Source organism: Argentina silus, assembly GCF_951799395.1.
Source record: "Argentina silus genome assembly, chromosome: 13".
Lineage (NCBI taxonomy): Eukaryota > Metazoa > Chordata > Actinopteri > Argentiniformes > Argentinidae > Argentina > Argentina silus.
Window position 1 is genome coordinate 11,535,822 of NC_139667.1, and position 7,791 is coordinate 11,543,612.

Below are 7,791 nucleotides of genomic sequence, written 5' to 3' on the forward strand. Positions count from 1 at the left end.
GTACATGGGCTGTTTTCCAAACCTTGGGGATAGCACCTGAGGTTTGGAAGGCAGCCCATGTGCTCCCAGAGCATCACCAGAGAATTGTCCACCAAATACTAAACATGAGTACAATACTTTATTTGGACATTACTGTAGTAACCCTCATTTGAGGAAGTTGTAAGTATTGTGACACATCAACTTATAACTGCATCAAACTTGTGAGCACTGTGAACTCTATTGGATGCATTTTGGGTCATGTATTTTGAGTGAATGGTGAAAGATCTGGAGACATTGTTTTGCACGTGAGCAGAGAAGATGTTTTCTAAATACATTCTGATGCTGTCAGGGTTATGAACAATCATATATTAATCATGAATATATTCATATATTAATCATGAATAAAGTTACAGAGGCTAGACCAAAAGGGGCTAACCTCCCCTGTTTGTGGTTCTTCTGATGAGAAGTTAGCACCTCAATAACTTTCTCACTCATAATTATTCATGATTTATTTAATATGACTTCTTAATCGCTATTGCAGCATCAGAATGAATTCAGAAGTGTGCAGCAACATCTTCCCTGCTCACATACAAAAACATTTCTCTACATCATTCACATTCCCTCACCATTGAGCGAGACACGAACCAAAACCCTGCAAATGCATCCAAAGAGTTCATATACACGAGGCGGTGTAATGGTGTGGGGAATGTTTTCTTGGCACACTTTGGGCCTGTTAATACCAATCAGTCATCGCTTGAATGCCTTAGCCTATTTGAGTATTGTTGCTGACCATGTGCTCTTCATGGCCACAATTTACCCATCTTCTAATGGCTACTTCCAGCATGATAATGCACCATGTCACAAAGCAAAAATCTGAATCCAATAGAACACCTTTGGGATGTGGTAGAACGGGAGATTCACAGCTTGAAAGTGCACCTGAAAGATCTGCAGGAATTGCGTGATGCAATCATGTATGTAGCATCATGGACCAGAATCTGAAAGGAATGTTTCCAACATCTTGTGGAATCAATGCCACGAAGAATTGAGGCTGTTTTGAGAGCAAAGGGAGGCCCTACACAGTATTAGTATAGTGTTCCTAATAAAGTGACATACAGATATGTTGTTACTGACTAGGGGTGTTCTAGGGGAGTGGACTGATGTTCTCTTTTCTGTCTCTGGCTGCCTCTTCAAATTATGCATGCATGCAGAAAAACAACAGCTAATATCGGACACTGCAAGTCCATTTGGGGGGTCATATTATTATTAGAGAAGAACTTCAAACTGAATTTTGCCCGGTGGCCTGAGGTGGCCAGAGGTGGCAGAATTCCAACAGACTTACGCCCTGCCCCTTTAATCATGCTGACATTTTCCAAAACAGTTTTCCCAAATGAAATAGAATAAGAACAGCATCCCTTTTAAAGTTGTCAACCCACAGAATGAGCCTGCATACTGTTAGTGACATTTTCAATGTGGTGGCACTTGACATTTTAAAATGGACCATCTGGCAGCGTGACACATAAATGATATCATTTCACTGTGGTTGCACTGCACCACCCTAGACTTCACCTTCAGGCTCTGGGAAGATATCACTGAGAAATCATTTTGATGGCTAGTATTTACCATTCGTTGTGCATATTGTCAAATCGAGCTGAATATAACTTTTCTCTAAAAGCTTGAAAGACTTAATGTACTACGAGGTTATGGTTTTAATGATAGCCATTTGACATGTCATTTGGGAGTATGTTGGGAGCGGGGGCCTATTAATGAATGAATGGGAGCCCAATTCAAATTGCTATTGCCCCTACTTCACTATTTGTATTTCAGCACTTTCTATCTTTCTATGCGGGAGTCAGTCGGACAGTGGCCGCAATGCTACCCGCAATGCTACCACCAGTAACATGAAACAAAGTGAAATGAAGCCTATCGGCACTGCCTCAAAGTAGTGGGATGTGTGACCCTGCTGTCCACGTGGACGGTGCTGAAACAAACAGTTTCACAGTTAGGCCTTTAGGATAGGCAACCATATACCTCTGGAACTGCATCATAATGAAGCAAAACAAAACACTTTCATTTATATGTATTTTGAAACACATTAACATCGCAGATCCAGGTAAACAGTATAGGCTAATGGTAATACTAGCCTATCCAAAAGGCCTTTGCTATTTGAAAAACACTAATTTACATTTCATTGCTTTTACCGTTTTTGAAATGCCTATTTCTTTCCAAATGCATCAAATGCACATTGTAAACCCCAGGTAAAACAGTGGCCCATTTTTCTTAATATTGGTTGGGGCTGCTGGTGGCCGTGGGCCCGTTTCATTTGAAATTGATGAAACATAGCCAAGTCCACTACTGGTTGGGAACCCATGCTGGATAACAACTGATGTAGCTTTGCCTAAAGCTACTATCCGCCATTAATGCCCACTATGGCACTAATGTGAAAAAAAAGGATCCCCGAAGTATTTCGTGGTTTAATGGGGTAAGAAATGAGTTTTATATTATGGTAAAATATTGACAACTTCTGGAATGTGCCCTTGAATTCTGTGCTCAAGGGAAGTGATTGGTATGTGTATGGTAAATCCCACCTGGGAGTTTGAGCCTTCCTCTTTCCTGGCATTGGGACGTGTATCGAACCACTACCTCCCAGCTCGAGACCTAGGCACCTGCTGCGTATGCCGTACGCTGGGTTTTGCTCCAGCTGAGCTCTTAATGGAGTCAGCTGGATACTAATTGTGTTTCACCATTTTGTTCGACAGCTGCCAAGGGGCTGACAGTTACAGCCAGCAGCAAGTGAATCCATCGACCTACCTGTGTGGTGTTGGATCAATTCTCATTATTATACAATTTTAACAGATTGACCGATTACATTTTTGTCACATTCTCTGTCTATGTTATATTATATGTTACGTTATGATGTTGAGAATTAATGCTGCTTCATCATGCTGTGTATAGAATGTATGTACTACTATATTTACCGTCAATACACAAAGCACAATTCTACAAATAAATTGTATTCAAGTGTTGTTTTGCCAGAGATACACTATCCTACACACACTAGGAGGTTGGGTTGCACATACACCATACCAGGGGAGGCTGGTGGAGGTAGAAATATGGGCTCATTATAATGCATGGACCAGAATGAGGAATGGTATGATACCGTCCTCCAATTTCTACCTCCATCAGCCTCCACTGCACCATATGTTGTGCTTGTATTGTCACTCTGCTTTGCCAGGTATTTTCCAGGTTTTCCTCATTATCTAAGATCTAAGAATACTCCCTGTCAGGGGAGTTTTGTCAGATTTCCCCATAAGATTCACATGTGAAATGCATGAGAATAATTCCCAACCAGCTGATGCTTAGGGGACTGTTTGGATTATACGAAGACATATGAATGTGAACAGTGCAATCCCAGAGAGGGGTGTATCAATGTCTACTCATTGCTGTGTGATTTAAATCTATTTCCCTCAACCAGTGGACTCACCCAGTGGACAACGATGTATACCTCAGTGTTCTTGATGATTCTGGCCCTGATGAAATCAATTGGAGATTTGCCACTGAAGGGCCCTATATTGAGAGCCCCATCCCCCAGAAGAGCTCTGTGGAATGTCTTGGGGTGTCAAAGCTGTGATGTCATCAGTTTAGATGTAATAAGATGAATGGTGGTTGGGTCTCCATATCAACAGCTCTTAATTTAAATACTGTGGTTTTTAGGGTGATATAAAAAGCAGAGGTCAGGGAAAAGCTCTCTCTCTTTCCTGTGTCCTGTTGTGAGGTTCTCATCATGTTGTGAGTAGCATTGTTTTGAATGACCTGTTGTCATCTCTCTCTCTCTCTCTCTCTCTCTCTCTCTCTCTCTCTCTCTCTCTTTCTCCTCTCTCTCTATTAGAATGTAACAGTTCTCTATGAGGTATTCGCCTTATCATAATTGTATAGGTATACAGTACTATTAAAGCCTTATTTGATTCATTCTATTTGACCTTTCTTGGACTAAATCAGCACAGACTCAGCAATTCTTTGCACATAGTGATAATTACATTGGAGTTCAGATTATCAATATTAGATATGCTTTGCTATTAACAAAATATAGCCAAAAGTCTTTGTGTGGAAACTGATATTATTATAAATCTATCAACACCACTCTTGCTGGTTCCAAGCCTAGCTAAAGATGAATTGAGCTTTTGACTCTGGCTTGAATTGCTGTCATCAAATCCCAATGGTAAGAGGGCAGAAGAAGAAGACAAGCAAAATGTACAGTTGGAAGAAAGGACTGTCTTTCCCTCCACTGAGCTTCCCGGGGAGGCTGCTCATGGAGCAGTGACATTATGCATGGTTGTTTCTAAAAGAACCACTGGGTGTCAATGGTGTTCAATTTTTGGATGCTGAGAATTTCCTTTTGAAACCAACACATATCACCAGTAGCCTATTGCGTTTAACATGAACTGGTAACTGAGATTATGTAAGGCAGGGATTAAAAGGATGCTGCAATGTTCCAACCTTGGCAGGAACATTTGTAGCTAATGCTTATGCAACAAATGGAAGACCTTGAACTATTTCTTCCGAAAAATATTGGAGCAAATAGAAGGTTCAGTACAGAGTGTGACTCAAGCGGAACGTTGAACTCAGGCCATGTTTTTCTCAAAGTGGGTGCAACCACAGTGCTAATAGAGTAGACTGACTTGGCAGTGCTCATAACACACTTGTTAAGGCTGGGGTCATTACACAGTGTTAATTTGTCAAGGCTTATGACAGCCAATTATGCTTGCTGTTTTTTCTTGAAAAAAATATTCAAAGAACGGAAGCAGAGAGTATTGACGTTGTCATACACAGACCTAGTTGGGAAAGTAAAGCCAGATATACCTAGGAGCCATTCTCCATAAAATGTATCAAAAGGTTATTTGACTCAATCGCAAAAGGACCAGTGAAGGGGGTTTGGAGGATTATATTTGATTCGCTTTGGGCGTTAACTTCACAAACAGGCTAGCAGAAATGAGAAATTAAATAAAATATGTCAATGCACGTGGGGAATCATTCTAGGAGGAGCTAAAAAAAAAAAATGTACTGCCCAAAATGCACATATGACCTAAATGGCCATTTTCAGACATAAATCATTGTGCAATACCATTGTGCAGCCCCAGGATGTCATATATCAGCTAAACAACATCAAAATGACCAATGTGGGCCTTAAATCTCTTCTTGGGTGATGGTTAGAAACACAGACTCATATAAAAAGGAATGTGAATGTGTGTTCATGAGTTAAACAGTATTAGTAATAACCTTTCAGCTTTATATCTGTCGCATACCATTAAAACCAAGGCAGCATCGTTAAATGTAAGCATAATCACTGATTAAAACGGTGTCTGTAACCATGACTGGGGAGTGAAAAAACATGGTTACAGTTTTCTAAATTGCTCTGCGCACCGTCGCATAGGATTATGGGGATCAACTATTTGCTCTGGATGAAAATTGAGGTAAATCAATTTTCAATTTTCACTTCTATCTGGTGTCAAGCTAATGACAGTGAGAGCCACTGGGACAAGAGTCATTCATCAAAGCCATTTAAAATCGAAGGTGGAACCGCTTCTCACTCTCCCCGCTCATTAGTTCCAGCAAAATTACTTCTGAGGAGAACTGGTTGCACTTCTTGTGGAGGGACAGAAATTAAATACAAATTGACATAAAATTACAGAGCGTTATTTGAAAATAATTGCAGATTTTTGTGTCAGGATTGGACAATGTCTACTGAAGCTAAACTGAGTAGACCTTCACTTTCTTGTTTGGCTGGACATGCCAAGACATGAGACTCTAACACAAACTTTGATATTAAAACTAATGGTGACAATGAGAAACACAGAACACAGTAATAGACCAGAGTGTATGCTGTGACAATAATTGTTAATGGGGTCCAAATGTTGAAAATTACCTTTCACAAAAATAGGCCCAATCCAGGAAATGACGAGGTTAGTCTCGTGTAGCCATACCTCCAAATCATGTTGTGAATTCTCACGCTGGAGAATTGCAGATTAGCTGATCTGGCTTGGATTGAGGTGGATGGAGCGATGGGAGAATGTGCTCCCAATTCAATTTCATTGGATGTTACATTCCAAGAACCCTCCCCCGAATGAGTAGAATGGGTTGTTTGCTGTTATGTACGTCGTCTTTTTCCGACAGGGTAGGACTATTTTGTCAGGAGTTGTTGCCTATGCTAGCTTGCAACATTGTCGAAAATGGAAGAAAACCTGAAGATTTCCACCTCTTTGTAGCGACTTTCTGTCAAGGATTTCCCCAGGCTTTCTGTACTAGGAAAGCCTGTTATCAAGGAGGTTATGGCAAAGTATACAACCAGAGATACTTCATCCTTGGGAGTCATTTTATGAAACAGAAGATAAATCGAGGATGTGAAAGCCAATCCACACATTATCACTAATATTTTACCAGAGCATTAAAATGTGACAATTTCTAACTTTAAATATGTTTTTAAGAAATATACTTTTGTTTTTGTTTCCAACAATGAGAAAACGTAACATTATGACAAACGTGCATGACAAAAGTGTATATATATGTCAGACCAGTGAAAGTGTGACGGTAAATCAAACATTCATGAGTGCTTTTTCGGGGCCAAGTTTTCCTCCATAGGTGTGGCCTCAGAGCTAGGAGTGCAAACTAAGATTGACAGACAAAAGCTGCCAAGGATTTCAGAGAGCTCCACTGAAAAGTGAATTTGAAAGGAGACGATATGAAGAGTAACCCTAAGGAAAGTAAACTGGAAAGTATCTGATTCTACTACAGCTATCCCACTTGTGCATATTTGTGTAGGCTAGAGACATCTTTTGTAGCATGTTTCTTGACCAGCCAACTTAATGTTGATTTGCAGGCAACCTTATAAGAAGATTGTTGCCAAATAAGCACTATGTTATGAATTGAGGCACTTCTTCATTACTGTTCCTGCTGAGAGTAAGAGAAGGCAACATTAAAGTGCAGTTACATCAAATGACAACAGAGCTGCCCACTGTTACCAGACTCGCTTTACTGCAGTAGACAAGGGGAGATTCTCCAATAGAGGTCTGCCCAAATGTGTGAGCAGAGAAAAAGAGGAGTTGATAGATAGCCACTTTTAAGAAGCCTTAAGGCCTGCCTTCAGTGACTAATGGAGGATGGGGAAATGGAGGCACAACAATTTAGGACCATGCCGCCTTTTGTGTGGGTAATACACTCTCCACCATTAAAAAACAAATTCAAAATACAGACAGATTCCACTGTTGATGATCTCAAATGGGAACATTTAGGAAGATATGAAGACGTCAAGGAAGTGTGGCATCTCTTTCATGGATTGAAATTAATTATAATATGCTCTTCCTGAACGCCTCAGACAGGATTAACTGCTAAGATTTCTGCCCCCGAGGAGTTCAGTTTGTAACCCTCCCCTTTCATTCATGCCATAATTGCAGGGGTTGAGGGGTGAGAGGGAAAACACACAGCGGTAAATCAGTGATTCGAGATTCTTATTTATGTTTAGTGGAGTCTATATTTTGCTTCAGGGGGAGCTGGTGCTGTCTCTGTCAGCAGTAGTGAAACAAAATGAAATAACATACCTTGCGTTGCCTCAGCGATTCCAGGCACAAACAGTGGTAAATGTAAAAAGAGAACTAGGCCCTCTGGATATCTCATCTTTCTTTGAATTTGCTGGTCATGCAGTTTTAAATAGTCTCTTTATGGTTGAAGAAAATGTGAGTAAATGCATGCTTCCATGTGAGTGGACACTGATCGTACAGAAACATATGATTAGATTTCCATATGATTACAGAAAAATGTGTA